Here is a 20,979-nt window from a genome sequence, read left to right as displayed (position 1 = left end):
TTTCCCATTCCCATTTCTGCCCCCAGAGGGCTCAATGGGAATGGGGAAGGCAGTAATTACGGTACCGCAAACTGCGGTACCGTAATTACCTCCAAGGTCCCTTTGCGGGTCCCGTCCTTAACGGCTGGTAAAACCAGCCGTTAAGGTAGGGTCCCACAAAGGGACCTCGTAGTAAGGCGGTAAGGGTTTACCGGCACTGGTACCCTTACCGGTACCGGTAAACCCTTACCGCCATCCGTGTAATGAAGGCATTGGGGGTCATTACGACCCAGGCGGTAAGTACACAAACTTTACCACCATGGTGTAAACTACATTTACACCATGGTGGATGGCGGATTTACCGCCCCATTCCAAGGTGAGTGGAGCGGTAAATCCCCATTTCCCATTTACCCTTCCCCATTCCCATTTTTGCCCCATAGGGCATAATGGGAGTGGGGAAGGCGCTAATTACGGCACCGTAAATTACGGTGCCGTAATTAGCACCAAGGCGGTTTAGCGCCATGGATTTTAACTGCTGCTAAAAGCAGCCGTTAAAATTGGAATCAGGCTTTAAGGGTTAACGACGGCGTTAACCCTTAACGCCTGAGTTGTAATGAGGGCCATTATTGTCTTTTTATTGATTTTCAATAAAAAGAAAAAACAGCTGTGACATGGCGGAGAATGTCAAACCGTATATCATATATTTCAAAGAAGAAATGCCCTCTTCCCCCAATAATCTTCCACTCCCAAATCAAGTCTGACAAAGAAATAATCTCAAATAAACCAACCAATAGCAGTGTAAATGCCAGTCTTCTAATCGGCAGGAGTACAAATCATTCACTTGGCAGTAGGAAAGACAACATTGCCTCCTCCTATCAGATCCCGTTGCTGTAATATTTCTGGTTGATACTTTTGCCTCAAGTCGCTTGTAAGAAATAGTATAACCAAACACCACTTTTCAAGAAATTCAGAGTGCATGCTTTGGATAATTAAGCAATATGCCCCGAGCGGTGGGGGCATTACCGGGGTCGGTAATGCACCCGCCGCATTATCTGCGTGACCGGGGCAATAAAAGCATTTTTTTCTGTCCCGAAACGCTGCAGCGTTTTGGGACAAAAAAAAAAAAGAAGCAACCAAGAAAATGCCCGCCGGGAAAGGGAAAACGGAGTCCGTTTTCCCTTTCCATGGCGGCCTTTGGGAGCGGACGCGCTGGGAACAGAAGTGTTTCCAGCACGTCTGCTCCGAAAAAAAAAGAAGCAGAAGGAAAGTGGGTTTGGGAGGGCGGAAGGGAGGGAGGGGACGAAAAAAAGAAAGAAAAAAAAACATACCTGCGTCCCCGGCGGGGGATGATGGAAGCCTCCAGCCATGTGGAGGCGCAGAGTGGGGATAGCCCCGCTCTGAGTCTCCACATGGCTGGAGGCTGCCATCGTCCCCCACCGGGGACAAAGGAGCAAGACGATAAGTGGGGTTGGGAGGGCAGGGAGGAGGGAGGAGGGAGGAAAGGGGAAAAAATAACTAAAAAAAAGCCTTACCTGAGTCCCCCGCAGGGGGCGAAGGCAGCCTCTCAGCCGTGGCGATGCTCGGAGCAGGGATGACCTCGCTTCGAGCCTCCTTATTGGCTGAGGGGCTGCCACGCCTCCCACCGAGGACAAGGCGGCTGGAATCCCGGCCGAGAGTCAGGGGATTCTCGGCTGGGTAACGACCCGGCAGGAGCAAATCAGAATGCATGTTGCATTCTGCTTGACTTTCGCCGGGTACTAATAGCTGTAATGTCTTCCATTGCTTATAACTCCCACATTTTCTGTAACCACATCATAAACCCCAGGGTTTCCCTCTTTTCCCACAAAGATGCAAATGGCCATTTTTGCAGGTGTGAGAACTATCCCAATAACATCCCAATGTAATAAGGGAAGATAATGCATCAGACACAATGCCTAAAACCAACAACCTCAGACCCTAAAGAATGGGGAACCAACCATTGATTTTATAGTGGATAGAACTTCTTTTAAAATAACCTAGTCCCGGGGCATGTTTGTCAGAAATGTAATTCATTGTCCACCTGATAACATACCCACCGACATTTATTAGAAATATCTGGGTAGCACCTGTGTATTTTCTCTGGGATCTTATACCATATGAACATTACCTTGTAATTGATTTCCCTTACTTGCATGCTAGTAAAGGATTTTGGAATATTGCACCATATGTGATCTCAGTCCTCACCCTTTATTGGAAATCCAAACAGTCTGTCCCATTTCTTCATAACACCCCAGGGAGTCCTGCGTTCAGCCCATTGAAGAATGTTATACAAAGAAGATAACAGACCTCTTTTGCCTCTGTGTGTTCAAATCAATTTGTCAGATTCTCTCAGAGGTCGGAATGCCATCTCCTTATGTCCTGGGTAAAGAGCCCAGTATCATAACTCGAGATAAGATACTCGTTTGGTTTCCCTCATCCCAAATTCGTAGTTACATTCTATAACAGATGTATATTCGCCCCCACAAAGTATGTTTGCAAGGTGTCTACAACTGCCCCTCCAACTAATTCCATAAAGCTGATTCTGTAAATTCTGTTCCGAAGATCAGATTCTGGTGAATAGGTAGAAGAGGGTATCCAAATGTTGTAATACCTTATATGCAGGTCAGGTTTTCCCACACTTTAAAGAGTGTGTGAGTGACAATAGAGATGCCTACATTTGGGCGACGGTCAGGTGTAAGTTACCAAAGAACATTCTTAAAAGATTTGCCTACCACAGTGTGGGCCATAAAAACCCAAGATCGACCAGAGCCGTCGCTGTCATCGGCATTCATCAAGAGTTTATGTTCTGTGTTACCAAACCAAATGCTGAGGATTTGGTAGTGTGTCTTAATTGAAATAGCCAGAGGTTCCAAGGTGAAAACAAATAACAAAGGTGAGAGTGGACACCCCTGTTTTGTATCTCTAGTGAAGGTAAAGCTACTAGCACAGAACCCATTCACGAAAAACATCACTCTAGACTGGGTGTATTTTGCTTGGATCATTGAAAGTAAAGCAGGGCCAAAACCCATTTCAGACAGCCCCAACTGCAAAAGGACCAATCTATACTTTTGAATGCTTTCTCAGCAGGTAAGTAAACTAAAATTGGAGGGAGTTGTTCCTAGAAACTTTTTCAATAAAATGTGAGGTTTTCCGAATATTATCATAATATTGTCTTCCTGAGACAAACCCAGCTTGGTTATAATGCAAAAAGTAGGAGGGCAAAGAGGGCCTGAATAAGAGACAATGGGCCTCATTACAAGTCCTGTGGTAACCTTCCTGGTAAAACCAGCAGGTTGCCGCCAGACTTGTACATTTTACCGGCGCCTGGCTTGCTCGTAATACCTGGGGATTCCAACCCTGCCGGTCCGGGAAGTCAGGCGCCAGTCAAATGTTGTGCCCCATTCCCATAGAATACCATAGGACTCTACGGGAGTGGGGACTACGGAAGCACTGGCACCTTTAACAATGGTGCCGGTGCTTCTGTGACGGTCTGCCTACCGTGTGCCCGGCAGGGTCAGACCTGTCAGGCACAGTGGCTCCAGCAGGCAGACCTGTACTGTGCCAGTCTGGAAACAACGTTGCCAGTAAGCTTACTGGCACCATTGTTTCCAGACCGGCACAGTTTAATGAGGCCCAATGATTTTTGTATAGATTTTTGCATTTAAATTAATAAGAACTGTGAGCCTGTCTGATTCATCACTAGCAATGTCTCTTAACTGTTTTGGGATAACAATAAACGTCAATTTGATCATGGTATCTGTGATCAAGCTCCTCCTCTGCCACAAGGGAATTATACAAATTGGTAGGCCTTGGACCATTTTGTCCTCAAATGTTTTATAAAATGTACACATGTCAACATTATCCAAATCATTCATGAGACATTAGTCCATGCCTGGCTTTTTTCATCCTTCATCCTGGGAATTGTAGAACTGGGTTTAGAATGGGAAAATGAAGACTGGGCTACCATCCTCCGAATGGAATGGATAGCGTATACATGAAAATGAACTAAAGAACTCACCTGGACCCGGTCCCTTTCAACATTTTAACAGTTTTTGTATAGACACAACACCTCTTCCTGAGACATTTGTGCCTCTAGAGATTTCCTTTGTTTCTCAGTAATGTTTTGAAAGAATTTTTCGTAAAACTCCATAAAAGTATTTTGCTTGATAGCTTGATGGGAATGAAGAGTTCTATCACCTCCCTATATTTTCCAAATTGTTCTAGAAACTCTGGACCCCGTGAGCAAACTGGCAAGTAGTTTACCTCCCTTGTTAGAGTTCTCATAATACTGCTGTCTCAGGCAAAGAAACCATTCTTTTGGACTGAACATGGAGTTGAATCCATACTGCCTTAAGTCCCTACTGTTAGTAAGTGAATAACTCTGCTTGCTTGAAGCTTCACACCTCTTTAATTCCTATAATAATGGTGTTGCTTGGTTCCTTTTCAAACCTCTGCGGGCTGTGGTCATTGAGATGACATGGCTCCTTATCACAACCATCAATGAGTCCCAAAGTGTCCCCCAAAACATACCATTGATCATATAGGGTTAAAAAAAACATCTGTATGATCATATAACTCTGAAAGTAACATAATCTTGCAAAAGCGGTAGTGCCTGGTGTCCTACATGGGCTGGAAATGCAAGTTCAATGTGTACATGGTAATCTGATGTGTCACAAAAGCCTTTCGCGGATGTGGATAACAATTCCCATAGAGCACCACTTAAAGATATAAAGTCTATCCTAGCATAGGTATCATGAACATGAGGATAAAAAGTACAATCCTCTGCTGTTTCCTGGGTTCCTCTCCAATCTTACTTGTATTCTTCTTAGAGAAGGCCCGTGCATAGAAGGATCTTGCTGGGATTCTGTCCAATTCAGGGCTGTAGGTAGAAGTAAACTCCTCAGAAAGAATGATATGATTACCTCCAAAAGCTGAAAACTTAAGTAAAACGTCTAGTAAATAAAATCCTGTTGAGAATTTGGTCTATAAACAGAAGCACAATTGGCATCCCTTCTCCATAGATACCTTTCTTGAAAATATATCTACCATTTGTATCTTTTTATACCTAAGTGTTAGTAATGGGCACTTCACAATTAAAGATTCCACCTATTTTTGTATTTGTGGAGGAGTAAAATATCTCAGGGAAAGATGTATGCTTAAACCTGCCTTGGTCTTTGGGAGGTTATTGTATCTCCGGTAAAGAAAAAACACTCATGTTACCCAACAATAGCTTACACTCTACTGTAGATTTCTTAATGATCAGTTGAAGCCTTTAACACTGAGAAACTAAATCTTAAATATGTTTTCATTTATTAAAGAGCTGCTAAATAAGCCCAGAAAATAAGAGTAAAACATATATTAAAATATGGATTACCCCCGACTGCCATAGTTAATGCCAACCAAAAGAACAAGAACAATACATTTTTGGTGATTTTTACTTCAGGCTAAAAAAGACCAGAGTCATCCCAAAGCCAAAAACATTTCAATGTTTGGACAACAATTAACAAAAGAAATAACAAAAGACCTCATAATGTAAATCAAGGGACTTTCACTAGTGAGAGGAAAACTTGTCCAGTAGTACCAACCATGAGGCATAACTATCCATAACAGATCACTCCCACAATTCCGAGGCCCTTACCAGCACCAAGGACCATTTAGGGTCAGCTACAAGAAACCTCTGTACTCAACACTATCAAATACATCCAGTAACAAATGACATTGAAGGGAAATGTTCATGGTAATGATGAATGAAAGCCCTCCATCAAGTGCCAATGGCAGAGAGGTCCAAAGATACATCTCAATGTTGTTTTGATCTTTTAGAGGTCGCTGTTTTCAAATACCAGTATTCAGGTGTAAGAGGCTGGGAGATAGAAGAAGACCAATGATCAGAAGCCAGATCAATACAGAGGATGCAGCGGCACTCTTCAAGTGTAGCAGCTGAGTCACTTTGGTGCCTGTTTTATCCAGAAGAGAGAGCCCAAGTTCTGATCAATCACAGTGCTGAGAAGGCATGAGCTTTGGGATAGCTCTGTCACAGTTACTGTGGTGTTGGTAGGTATGAGGTTGCTCTGTGTGAGTTTGGATGCAAAGTGGTAAATTGGCCAGGTGGGTAGAAGAGGAGGTTTGGGATTAGGGAGGACTCCTCTTATGGCGTCCTCATGCAAGACTGAACCACTAGAGTTCAAGTCGATTGTTGGTCAGTGAGTGGGGTTTTTACAGACAAAGCTTGTGTGTACGGCTATGGCATGTGTTGGTGATACTGACCTGGAAATGTTCTGTTGTGTCGTGCTTTCACAAGCCTGTTGTTCCTGTCATGCAGATGCATGTTTTGGGTGCATTTCCATGACGACTGCAGAGGAGCAGTTACATGCCTTTGCAGGAAATCCCACCCCCTACCTAGTGTATGTTGGAAGCCTGAGATTGTGCCATACTTAGCAGCAGCAGTTGTGACCACACAACAGCGAATATTCGAAAGAAGGTACCCACTGAGAAAACCCTATCAAATGTATCCCCGAAGAGACGAGAATCTGAGGGAGGAACTCCCTGAAGGCATATGAAAAGGAGCTGGTGATGTCAAGAAAGATGAGCGTAACGCCCTGCGGATACTGGCTGAAGCGAATGCATGGATCTGACAGAAACTGATGACGAAGTTAAGAATCGAGTAAACTTTCATATTCGAAAAGAAGATTGCACGTGTACGAAGCACTGCAGAAAATGCAAGCCATTTAATAACTGTACAGATGCTGCAACACGAGTAGATTAAGTAATCTTAGAAGCTGGCTATATGTAGTGCATAGACTACAGGCAAAGACGCTATTATATTGAAACTGGACATCAGTGTCATGAATTTAGTAAGCCAGGACCCATGGAGAGAAAAGGCGAGAACTGTGTTGCAGCAAGAATAAGTAAAGATTGTGAAAACGAATGGCGAGGCTGTTTGGCCTGGTATCAAAGCTGAGGCAGCCAAGGTCGGTTATCTATTCTTGAAGGCAGTGAACGTGAGAAGCAGAATCATACCTTGTTAAAGTGCAAAGAAAAAAGACCAAGCGTTCCGAAGGCCATGCACCCAAGAACACAGTTATAAGTACTAGATGTGCAAGCCACTGCACACCCATCCCATGTAAGATCTATGGACATACAGCTAGGTGTGAAGCCTCTGGCCAGAAGCACTGAAGGATACCACACCTATAGGAAAACCCCCACTACCACACATCACTGAGGTATTTGTGGAGGGACCCTGCACTCTTGGGTGCATGGCCAAAGCCCATGCACCCAAGACTGAAATCATAAGCAGTGCACTTACAAGCCAATATGGGTGTGGTGTAATGCCCTAGTTGTATTGAGGCCCTAGTGTCTTATCTTGATGGCTGCAGTCGATGGTCCGAAAATAAAATGTATAGGTAGCTAATTTACAAGGACCATGGTTTTGACATGCAGCGATGGTTGTGGCTAGAAAGTATACTCCTTGTACCTTGGACGTAAGGTGTAGGTGGTAGGTTACAAACCGAAAATGCAAGGGCTAGCCTACAGGCACTGCAGCATATTAGTACCATAGATTAAACGTGTAGATTTGCATGTGTAGCAAATGACTGCCCATATACTTACTCCTTACTTTGTTCAGAATGGTCATACAATTTGTAAATGCTTATCGTACTTGGCGGAAGTGTCCTTTTTTCCATTTCTGTGATAAAAGAAAAAGGTATGTTAGTCTTTGTATTTTTTGAAAATGTACTACATTGCATAATAGACAGTTTTCCTTTTTTTTTTACACTCATATTTAGTTTACAAACCAGTGTAGTGTGCATTCCGCTCAGTTTCTGTGTTTGCTTTTCTAATCCTTGGGTCTGGGGAAAAAAAATCCTTGTTGGATTAAAAAAAACCTTAATTTACTATAGTACTAACAACTTCCTTGTTTCCTTTGAGTGTTTCCTTCATCTTTCTGATTACTGGTATGTTTGTTGCCTTTCTGCCGATTTTTAACAACAGTTAGATACCTGTAGGCGTATTCTACCTGTGCATTTATTCCCACAGATTTGTGATATTTATTCATTTGTGTCATTGTTATATCCTGTTTCCTTCATTTTTCCCATTAATGTTATGTTTGTTGCCTTCCTGCTGATTTTTAACAACAGTTAGATACCTGTAGGCGTATTCTACCTGTGCATTTGTTCCCAATGATCTGTCATATTCATTTATTTGTGTCATTCTTACATCCTCTTGGGTAGTTAAATAGCTGTTGGCGTATTCTAACTGTTTGTAGTCTTTCACATAATTTTTTGACAATCTTGAAGTACACATTATTTTGTAAATTTTGGCTTTAAGAATAATAAATACACATTTGTTAGGTTAGGTGGCAATCTCTGCTTCAGAGTAATGGTGCTATCATTACATTCGAACCATCCACAATTCTTTTTAATGTATGCAGTGTAGTGACCTGCATTGGTTGCAGCTCCTGCATGGTAGATGATACCGACTGTTGTAAAGGTTTTCTTTCCAAGTGACACTTGCCTGTGTGTGAATGCAGTCAGTTTGCAGTTGTTTTTGTTGCCATCTGCATTATAATGTAGCAGCATAAGTATTATGTAGGCACTATGTGATTGTATCAATAAGGTGGAGCGATTGTCTGAATTTCAAATAGTACATAATCTGCCATGGTTTGCATTTTGTACAAGTTGCTGAAATGGAATGCTCTCACAATTTGGTATGGAAACATACACAAATCGCTCATTTGGGATTTCTTCCTGTATCACTTTGCTACAGAGAGTGCATGTATGTTTCCACATGTACGAAATCTGGAATATTTCATTTACAGGTATGCTTTTGTTTTCCAATACTAATAGTATTTACATTAGAAATTCTTGTGGACCTTCTTGTGAGTTCATAGTGAATCTCACCACTCCAGCAAAGTCGTCCAATTGTTGCCTTACTCCATGAACACTGTATGTGTTGTCAGAATTATTTGTTGCATTTCTATGCAGCATGAACATTTGCAAACACAATTGGTCTGTACTGTGCAGGTAAATATTGTTAATAATTGGTGGCAATTGAAATAGAATATTCATTGCTACATTTGCATAGCAACTTACCCCACTTTCATTTGCAAATTTGAATGGACCAGCAAGTTCTGTATCTGAGTGCATTTTTCGAATTTTCTGTTGCTTCTTTGCTGATGTTCCTAGTTTACATTCCCTAATAGGTTCTTCTATGTTTGCGGTAATTGATGAAACTTCAGCTTCTTTTCTTTTCTTTGCAGAATTTGCTGTTGGATTTTGTTGCATTTCTGTTTCATTTAGTTTTCTTTTACCGCATTTTACTTTATCTGGAACAGGGTATTGTTTCAGATGAGGGGTGTACAGTACACACAATCTATTGTATTCTAGAATGCAAGGAATATCAGCTTTGACTTTACTTGCATCAAAGTTCATTAGCAATAGACCGTCAATTGTACGTAAGCGTGATAATGCAACGTAGCTCATGCCTTCCTTAAAGACTGTGTTTCCTATATCTATCAATGCTTTGTCCAGGGTAAGACCTTGGGATTTATGAATGGTAACTGCATATGCAAGAGTTAGAGAAAATTGCTCTCTATGTACATGTAACGCTCACCTGACTCCCACGGAGGCTCTGGCCTGGTTCGCGCTACTGTGACCTCTTCTAAGGTGATGCGCAGGGTTGGGAAGACGGAACCCCCAAACCTGGCTTGTCTGGCTCGCAGAAGTATCCTTCTGTAGGCGAAAATAGGGGATTAACTGTCTGCAGGGTAATGCAATCGGCCTCCCACTTTCCCCTCTCACCCTCCTCGAAACCCTTCTGTGATTCCCCGTAGCGTCTCACCTTAGGGTTTGGAAGGACGAGCTCTCCATCCTGCTTCTGATGCAGGGGCGCGTTGGTATCCAGTTACTTCACTGGATTTTCGGATTGGTGAGAACCAAACTTGCTTGGCTTCCAGGTAAGTTTTTTTGATAAGAGGTTCCCCTTGTGTCCATGCATTAATGTACTAATGCTAGTGTCTTTTTCCCCATAGGGGCCGGGGTACGGAATGCCGGGGAACAGGCACCGACCCGAGATGAGAGGTGAAATCCTTGTAGAAATCAGGTAAGTCTTTAATGAGCGTTTTTTGGTAATGTCTTTTCATTCGCTCATTAACGCTGATGTCTTTTTTCCCCTTAGGGGCCGGGGTCCGGAAATGCCAGGATGCGGCGTGGACCCGAAATGAAGAGGGAATGAATCAACAGGTAAGTATTAACATGGAGATTTAGCTTTCCTTATTCCCTTCTCTCTCTCACCTTTTGTTCTTGCCTTTTTCTCCCTAGGCGCTGGGGCGTGACTGCGAATCCGGATGATCGCTGCTGAACATGGAGGCGCCCTGTAAAGGTGAGTGGAATGCGGCGCTGCAGCGATCGACGCGATGAGCTTTTAAATAAAAGTCTTCCTTTTCAGGATTGTCGGCGAGATGTCTCCGGGATGCGGATTTAGCAGGTAAGGACTTTTCCTTCTTCTTCTCTTCCTTTGCAGGTGATCCAGGATGCTGGCAGGCGTGGCAGAAGTCAGGATGCAGGAGCAGACACGGTGAGCGTCCAGCTGCTAGATGCAGAACAGCGCGAAGACGTGTGGCTGTTCGGGTGGGGTTTAAATAGCCTTGGAAGAAGTTCCAGGTATGTATCCTTCCTCCAATCAGGTATGTATCCTTCCCCGACCACGCCCGGATGGTAAATTAGTCGCACAGGTAAAGTAGTTCCTTTCAGGCCTCAAGGAGGCCGGGATCCTGCAGCATGGTCTGCATCAGGTAAGTGCACCCAAGCACTCCCATAATGAGCCTGGCGCCTATGGCGCCAGGACTGATGTCTTTTATGAGCCTGGCGCCATAGGAGCCAGGACACTGTCCAAAGGGCCCCTATATGGGTTGCTGGGTCTTTCCTTGGGGACTGGATGTCCGCTTTCGGGGACGCAGGGCTTGAACCGGCTCCCCGGGAGCGGGCATCATGACAGTACATATATGTCTTTGAAGAGAAGGAATCGAGCAATTGAGCGCCCTATCTTTCTCACTTCTGAAACTTTATCAAAGCGAATATTGACAAACTGAATGTTGCTATCACGTGGGTATGATTGAAAGCCAATAACTGTGCCCAGTGCTCCATTAACTATCCCTTGCTCTACGTCAAGGTTACCTTTAAGCATTACTCTACAATTTAAGGATAATTTCAATATTTTTTCCAACCCAGCTGTGTCGGAGATTGAATTTTCTAAACTATTTAGTCTTGTTGTGGCTTGCTCACACATGGGTACTTTCATACCATGTATGTCTAGTTTGTCTGTGGCACTAATTTCTATTATTGGTTGCATTTCTTTATTTAACATTGTTTCATTGAATTTGAAATAGCTTACAAGAGTTGGCATTAAGGCCTTACAATTGACATTTTTGTGTGCTATTTGTTCCATAACATCAGTTGCACATGCCTTATCGCCATAAAGTGCATGTATGTGCCGGTTTTTCAATACAACGTGTGCTTCTTGCGATAATACACCAACTCGAATACTTTTTAAGATGTTGGCATAAGTCAGATCTGAAGATTGCTGCATGTTCTCAGTTAATTCTCTGTATTGGAAATGTTGCCAAAGGTTAACATTACCTATGCTACTAACAGTTTTCCGGCAGAGTTTGTGGCCTAACGTTTTAAAAATTGGTTCACCTTTCACTGGTGTCAATGATAATGTGTTTCCCTGCAAAGAATTCTTCGTTGTTACTTTTAAGTACTTCTTGTAATCTAAGATGAATCAAAGCCAACATTAGGTTGGAGACCATGCTCACTTCATCTATTAGTAGCATTTTCATTTGTTTCAATACTCTGCGTAATTTCATTGCAGCTTCTGCAGAAAGTTTGTAGTAGTCTAATTTATTTTGATGCTCTACTGGAAGCAGTAGTAATCGGTGTAAAGTGACACCACCTATGTTGTAGGCAGCTAAACCTGTGGGGGCCGTTACAACAGCTGACAGTTTGTTGTTTGTCAATTGTTGGAGAAACTTGCTGATGATCTTGATTAAGAATGTTTTCCCTGATCCAGCTTCACCACTGACATAAAACAGTATAGGTTTGTAATTTTGGCAGGTACAGTCTTTATTTTCATGCTGTACTCCATGTACAATTTGTTTTGTTATGTCTTCAAAAAGGGTGCGCTGATCGTTGTTCAGTTTTGCTTTTTGTACAGTTAAGTCTTCTGTATCTTCTTGATACTGATACATGGTGTTTTCTACTTCTGCCATAGCTACCTCAGCCTCATTTGCTATTAGTGGTTGTCCTAGTGGTTCTTGACTTCCTGTTACAGAAGGTTGACTACTGTTGGAAGGGTCCTTATCTAGTTGGGCCTGAAGTTCTTCTTCCTGTTGCTGCTCATTGTGTAACATTGTTTTGTACTGCGTAAAGTTCACATCAGTGATAGCGCTTTCATTTGCTTTGAAAGCATCTTCATAGCAGTCATAGTTACCTAGTATGTCTTCCTCTTTTCTCCGTGGTTTGAAAAGTTGTAACAGAGACATGTAATATAATTCTTTCGGTTGAGGAGTTTTTAATGACAATTTTACATGATTAATTAAGCTTCGTTTGGTAAGTTTCACTAGGCTCCCTTCACAATCGGTCACTCTATATCTGTGTTTGCTTTCTTCGGGTTTTACATTATTTTTGTATGCAAAGTTTTGAGCAATGTGGTATAGACACATGCTTTCCAGAGTGCTACTCCTGTTCGGATAGTATGTGTCCAGTAAATTGTTTTTTAGAATGTCTTGGCTGTTGGGATCATTTCTGGCAATTTTTTCTATGTTCTCGTATGATTTTAGCACTCTTTTTATAGATTTTGCAGGACCAAGACTGAGCCATACCATGTTGTCTGATTTTCCATACAAAGCAGTACCGGTTAACCGATCTGCTGCTTCATAGGCACCACATTCCCTATGAGAGAGCATTTTTATGCCTAGGCTGTACAATTTCTGTGATAATGTTTTGTCTGATGCTAAGTCATCCCAGAGGTCTTGCAGCTCTGTTTTTTCTGCTTTTGTTAAGTAGGCTATAACATATCGTGCAACAGCAGTTGAATTGTCTGCAATGTACTGCACCTCTATGTTTGCATTCCATAAGAGGGCAATGATTGCATTGTAAACATTGATATATTTTGATTCTTCCCTTCTTTTTATGTAATACGTGTTTTTAGGTGATTTACGTTTAACACTATGTCGAACTGAAGACATGAAGTTGTTTACTTCACCTGTTTCTGTAACTGGTCTATAGAAACCAAAGCTGCATTTGGTGTATTATTTACCTTTGTTTTTGTATTTGTGGTGACAATATTTGCCACATTTGTGTCTTTGAAATTGTAAAATCTGCCCATGCAGCTCACTATGTGTCTGTTGTGAAGGGATTTCACAAGTGACATATTTTTGGATAAACTGCAAAACAGTGCTATCACTGTTGTGACCAAATTTCGGTGCACCTTTGATCCACAACAGCATGCGAATATGTGGTGTTCCTCTCGCTTGATATTCTTTTCTCCAAAAGAAGTTTTGCGGTTTTCCAAGGGGAGGAACAGTTTTATTGCAAATAAAGTGTAGCATGGCAATGAAACGATGATGGAAATATCTTGACACATGCATTGGATCTAGAGAGCAAAGTTCTCCAGGTGTTAATATATCTATGTTGTTTTTGTTGCTGTTTGCTATGCGTAGAAACTCATGTAAATCTTCCCATGCATATTCTGCACAACTTAGTGTAACAAACCAAGTCGGTGGTCCCAGGTTTCTGATCATACAACGCACGTCTTCATGCTGTCGGAACCAGTATTCCTTTGTACCACACATGTTTGCAAACAAATTTGTTATACTTGATTGTAAAACCTCATCTTTTTCCTGTACTTTTTGTATTAACTGCGTAGCTGACATATTTTGAAAGTGGGCTCCAGATTTAAGAATGTGTGCAACTCCGTAACATAGTGTTGCTACTTCACTTTCATAGAGTAGTTGGAATATGTATTCCACATTTTGTCTAAATCTGGGATCTTGCGAATACATTCGTAATAAGCGGTATTCTGATGCCCCAATCTGAGTGGTCTAACATCGTATATTCCACCTTTGTCAGTAGGAAATAGCAGTGGAAAAGCATGTGCTTCTATACTTTTTTCCCATATACTTATTTGTGACCCTTTGGTTTGACGCATTTGGTAGGTTTTGTAGTGCATCATCTATGCTTTCATTGGAATGCAATGGATGGATTGTGTAATGGTCCAAAATAGTGGATACTGTAGCAGGATCCAGAAGTTCGAATTGTCCAGTTTCTGATGGCTCTTGAATAATTTCAGTTGTTTCCCTTAAGCTTTCATCAATATTTATTTCCTTGTTGTACTCATTATTGTCTTTTAGATATTGCAATGCTTGTCTAACTTTGTGTAAGTCCACTAATTGTTGCCAAATTTGTTTCTCCTTTGTTGGTACTCCATTTACCAAGACTATTAAAGAATGCTCTATTGAACGTTCCACTCCTATAGTGTGTACATTTTCCATTAGATCTAATGGCAAATAAACTACTTTGCCACGTATGCCTTTCACCAATTCAGAGGAAGGTAATTTTGCAGTTTTTGGATGAAGGCGTATAATTGCTTGAAATGGGTGAACTTTTTGAATTATTATGCTCTCAAACAAATTGAGCTGTTGCAAGATATTTGGTAATGGAAACAATTATAAATTAGTTCTAATAGCACGTGAAGGAGTGTGGTTGTTTAATTTTGTAGTACAGTAATTGCAACATATTAGGTGTTCAGTTAGTTCATATTTGTTTTCTACTAAAAGGTAGAGAGCTAATTCATACCACTTAGAGTCTTCATTGTCTTCTATTTTGTATGCTATGTCCACATTTTTTGTGTTCCTTTTGTAAAACGTTCTGCGGCAACACACAGACATGGTTTGGAACTTCTGCTGATGACCTTTTAAATTTTTCTATTTCTTTTCTGTATATGTGTAATAGAAGGTTGCTATGTGCAGAATTGCTGCTACTATGTTCTACAACTGGTGCATTTTGTAAGTGGCTCTCACTTCCAAAATACTTTCTCTGAATACGGTCAATTTCTTCTTGTAAGTATTTGAGTGTACCATGTAGAAGAGTGGTATTTAAAGTGCCTAATTCTGAAGCTGGACTTGTTGCATAGTATATTTTATACACTAGATTTCTTACATTGGAATGATGTATTGCTATACTTTTGATATCATGGAAGGTGCTTTTGCAAATAGGCCCAGAAATGCAGGCTAATGAGTGTCCTTTTAGTCCTGTGTATTTCCGCACTGGACAAATATCCATATTTTGCAGCACTTTCATTTTACTTTTGTCTTTACCTTTTACATATTGATTGAGGAAATGATGTAAAGATTTGAAAGCTTTGTTTGGAATGGCACACATTGATGTGCACGGCCATTTGTATACAGGACGGAGTGTTCTGCTGAATCCAGAGTTAATTCTAAGTTTTCAGGAGATACTTTTGTAAGCAGTGTTTCTTGTTCCATGATGGTAGTATTGATTTTCTCATACCCTCGTCCACTGCTATGGATGGCAATTGTGTTTGTTTGATTTTGTTTGTATGCTTCTTCATTAAAATATGGCTCGGTGGTTGTTGTGTGACTCCATTCACCACCACAAACATGTAAGAAATTATTTTTGTTCACATTCCGTTTATTGCTGAGTTTCTTTTGTAGTTTGGTACTTAGTTTTGTTAGTGTTTTCATCCTATTTAACACTAATATGAACAACTTCCTTTTGAGAAGGATTGCACTGTCCACGAGAGCTTGTAGGATTAACTTTCTACGGTAGGTTTTAAGGGGTGAGAATGATTTCGGTCCTCTTCTTAGTAGATTCTGAAGGACTCTGTGACGAAACAATTTTGCTAAAATACCTTCTTTACTATGGGTTCTTCTTACACTATCAGGATTATTAGGAGCATTGTTAGCTGTACTGGTAGCCATTTTTTTGACAAAATGTTTGTGGTTTGTGACACATTTTGATGGAGGAGGTAAAGTTTCGGTAATTGAGACTTCCTTTATTTTGCTAACCCACTGCATTAGCTGGTTTGTACCAACATTCTCTACCAACTCTACAACAGGTGGATGCTTACATTGGGCACCTTTATTTTTATTTGCTCTACTTCTGCGTTCCTTTCTACGGAGTTGCTTTTTGGTAGGCATTCTTTAGTGTCTGTTGAAAAAAAGGTATACTTTAGTCTGTTGTCCAATGTATGTGTGCAGTGTGCATGTGTGCATGAGTCTCATGGGGAAGCTCTTTGTCATGGTGTGTCAGCGTGCATTGAACGCTTGCAATGATTTGGTAAGGCTACTTTACTGTTTGTATACTACTGCAATGTGCTTCAGATGAGAGGACAAAGTGGGCTACTTTTGAAGATAACCATTATTAATAACCGAAATGCCATAAACTTGCTACAGCAACTTCTTTTCACAATCTAATCTTCTAAGGATTACGTATGTTGTTTGAGTACCAAACACACAGGGATTTGTCAGCCATTCTGCCTGTTATTCTTTGTTCAATACATGGATATTTGTAGGTAGAATGGTTTAGAAATCAATGCTTGCTTTGGTGCCCAAAATAAACAAATAACCCACGCAGCCTCTTTCAGAAGTATTTACAATATAAAGGTTGTACTGTACTTCCTTTTTTTTACAAGATGACCAGGTTTCTTTGGATATGTCGTCTGTAGATGCTGTTGGTTCTCAGGAGATTAGTCTTCACTGCTAATCAAAAAAAACAAACTCAATTACTTTGTGTGTTTGCAGCAGTGATGATACTGCACACATTAATTGTGCTTCTCTCGTCAGAGCATTCAACTTTCATATTTCAACCCAGTGCATGTGTACATTTCACTTCACACTGTGCAGTGTTTGCATGGTACTTGCCATATGGTACTTGAAAGTCCTTCAAAATAGCTAACTATTTTAAGGGTATGAAATGCCTTGTTTTTTACAAGGTGTACTAAGCATAGGAGAGAGCTTTGTAAGCGATAGGGCATAGTACTACATGGAGAAACATTTTCTACTTGTAAATTAAAAACACAATGCCGAGAAATCGGGAGACCCTCAGAGGGAAATGTCACCACCGCAATCGGGAGTGCTTACTATTCTCATACGATCACATTGCAAGTAGCATTACTGTAGGCCATACAGAGTACTCAACTCCGACATTTTCACATACAAAATTGAGTTCCGCCCTAAATAGGCATGCTTGTAACGTATGTACAGGTTATGCGGAAGACAGTAAGCAGTCGTGCGGTTTGTGAATGACAAATCGGACATCTTGTACTTAAAAGGGGGAACAGTCTTATGTATTCCCTATGCACATTTAGCGGCATTATTTTGTCTAAATTAAATCATAACGTTTCCACATGTTCTCGCATTAAAACATGCATACCTGTACTCTATACTAATGCATGTGCACATGCATGGAGCTGTACATAGAAATTTGCAATACTTGCACAGTAGCTTGTGAAGTAGGTGCTTTGCAATGATATGCGATTTCCATTCAGAATCATCGACAGTAATTTTGAAGTGCGCAATGTTGATAACGGAGTTAGAATTAGCGATGTTGAATGTGATTGGTGGATGGTTGTGTGACTGCTTACTTGTGTCCAATGAGGGACTCGCTTTGGTACCGCTGTAGAAAGGGTGGAAGGACTGGGTAAGAGTAACGTGCCGCACATAGGCAACGCTTGTCCGCTGGTGGGGCACGTAACATACGGGTTTCTACAGCAAATCCTGCATGGAAAGGCGACTGTAGGCATCAGCCAATCAGATGTTCACATTACTCTTTTGTGTCGAAAGACGGTGCGCACACTGAAGATGGCAGAGGTGGAGAGGGTCAGGGTTTTGGTGCTTGGAGACATATTTGGGCATAGCTTACAACTCTATGCTGAGAGTAGGCATGTGACACACCATTTCGATGTCAGAGGAGTGGAGGTGGTGTGGAGCGCTGACACTGATGCAAATGCTGCAGCAATTCTGCAAGTTTGTAGAGACAAGCGTACAATGATCACTCCTCATGTGGTCATTTTGCACTACGGTGCTTGCCATTTGGGATATTTACGTACTTTGTTGGCAGATTTGGCACAGTTGGTTGAAGCACTCAAGACCATCTTCCCAACAACGCAAGTAATTTTTTCTGCTTCACTCCCTAGAGTACAATGGAACAACTATTCTGTTTTCTGTCCAGATCAAAGTATTGGGAGGTGTATCATCAATCGCGGCGTGCGTGCATTCATGCAACATGCTGGTATGTTTTTTTGCAGCCACGATAACATTGCTCCAAGCAATGCGGATTATTTTGAAGAAGATGGTGTTGCGCTATCTTCTTTGGGAAATGCGATGTTCTTTTGGAACGTAAGACTTGCTTTGGAGAAGGTTCTGTAATGTTTGCAGGAGTAAAGCAAGGACAAAACATACAAAGAAATAAGTAAAATACCAGACGTCTGTACTGTATCTGGCCAAAAATAAAAAAAGGCTCTTTTCAGAGCCTACCTTAAAGGGGAATAGTACTTTAATGTATCATCGTCACGCTCTGATCCTGTACATCTCAGCGAACATAGCGCTAGTTTGCAGCCAGCACATATCACTAACGGGGATTCAGGGGTGGAGAAGCATGCAAATGAGAATGTGCAGAGCTAGGGATTGGTCCATGAAGTTCAATAGGTGTGTTCTGACCAACGTACTTTAGTAAGACCGTCTTCTCCCTCACAGGAGACCACACAGCCATGGCTTTCCATGCTCGAAAACAGATTATCTGGATTCTGGGAGACTCATGGATACATTGGTTGAAGGTGCATGCAGAAAGCTGCAGTTTATCTGCAAATCTCGGATTTCCTCATGTTCAAGTGCACTGGCATGGCGTGCGTGGCATGAGATGGCTGGACTTGGTACCTCTCTGTGTTACTTTACTGACAGAGCGTCCTCCAGATGTACTGATTATTCATTGCGGAGGAAACAGTTCAGGCCATGTATCTGGGATTTCTTTGCAATTTGCAATGAAGGAAGGACTTGCGAAGGTCATGGACATGTTTCCAAATGGTCAAATACTTTTTTCCCGTATTGCACAAAGGCAAATATGGCTGCGTTCTTCTGCGTTTGGTCCACAAATGGAGAAAGCAAGACGCAATGTGAATAAGGCTGTTTGCCCCTTTTTAAGAGATGTTGGCATGTCCTCTTTCCACACTGAAAACATTTTGTTTCGCAGCACTTTCATTTTCCGCAGAGATGGAGTCCACCTCACATATGCTGGCAATCAGATTTTTCTTCGCAATGTACAAATGCATTTCAACCTCTTTTGCAATCACACTAACCTATCTGACAATCCGTTTTCACCAATCCACAGTTTTTGACCGACACAACACACTACCAAAAGGCTCTTTTCAGAGCCACCACTTACTCCCAGCGTACACTTCATTGTGTTTACTCCACTTGCACCCTCCCTTTTTCCCCTACGACTGTCCGTGAACTTTTTCAGAACTCCACGGGGGGTCTACGACCGTCACTTTGTACTTCTATTGTTATACTGAGAAAGGCGGCTCTGAAAAGAGCCTTTTCTGTAATTTTTGTAGTTTTTACGTTTATTACTTAACAGCATGCAGCACACTAGGAGAAGAGGCCAAAGAAGGGTAAGGAAGGGACACCAGCCATGGGGATAAGAAAGGGCAAATGAACAGAGAAAGATATAGGGTGAGTTTTATTTAGGTAAGGAGCAGATCTTCTGGTGCTCTGTGACTGCAGCCTCAAAAGGACTTTCGAAAACTCTCCCCCTGCAGAGTACTGTGTCACAAAACGTACACACTACTGTCACCTTTGAAAGGAAAGGGTCAACAGCATTGCGAATGGCTTGTGAGGCAGCTGGAGGGAGGCGCTCCCCCACAGGAGTTTCTCTTGTGGTGGGAGGATCGGACACGGAGGATGCTGTGGAGGAACTCAATCGACTACGCTCTTCACATGGCACCACCTTGCGAATGTCCGCAGTGTGGAACGAAGTGAGGTGTCGCTTCATGGTTGTCGTACCAAAGCTGTACGCACCAAATCTCCCACAACTCAGCACCACCTCACACTGGTTACACTTCACCAGGTTTGCACGTGCTTTTGGTGTGTTCCCATAAACGGAAAACAACCGCCACACCCACGACTCCCGGTGGGTGCTCCTAGTGCAGAGTTCCTCCACTTCATTCTCTTCCTCCTCTTCTTCCTCACTCTCTACATCCTCACCCATATATCTCTCTGCAGGCCCTTGGGGAGGTGGTGGTGGTGGCGAGTTTGGGGGTGGTGCAGAGGCTAATGACCCAACAGCAGCCATGGAAGCCATACCGATTAGTTTTGTTTTGGTCACTACATCAGTAAAGGCAGTACACCTCAATCTGCTATAGCTAGAAGGACAATGAAGATGCGCTCGGGGCTGTGGCCATTTGTAGGAGTGGAGGGGTGTGCCTCGTGACCGTCTTCATCCCTGCAAAGCGGTACAAAGATTTTACACAGAAAGTCCTGAGGTCAGCTATTGTCTGGGATATGTGAAATTACATGTTTACACTCTACAATACTTTCCCTTGTGTTTACAAGTTCTTTTGTACTGTTGCGGAAGCACACCAACTGCACAAATTAGTCCACACGCTCAGCGTGGGTGCAGTCACATGATGACGTCCTGAACACATCCGCGCCAGAAATGTGAGTCCGCTGGACAACAAATGCAGAGTACCAAACGTGCGCATGCGCGCAAGTGTCCTACGGACAGTGTTCGGGTTCTCAAACTAATTCAAAGCGCGACACAACTGAGACGGACAGTTAGGGACAGGCGCGATGTTCGTTATTCTTACGGTTGTACTGCGCATGTGCATACATGATATGTTCACTGTACGGACAGTTACAGTGTCATTAGGACAACTCCATTTTGTTTGCCTACGAACTTGCCGGCCACCGCG

The sequence above is a fragment of the Ambystoma mexicanum genome, chromosome 5p (assembly GCF_040938575.1).
Source record: "Ambystoma mexicanum isolate Mex_15411 chromosome 5p, UKY_AmexF1_1, whole genome shotgun sequence".
Classification (NCBI taxonomy): Eukaryota; Metazoa; Chordata; class Amphibia; order Caudata; family Ambystomatidae; genus Ambystoma; species Ambystoma mexicanum.
The sequence above is the reverse complement of the archived record's forward strand: the minus strand, read 5'-3'. Positions refer to the sequence as shown.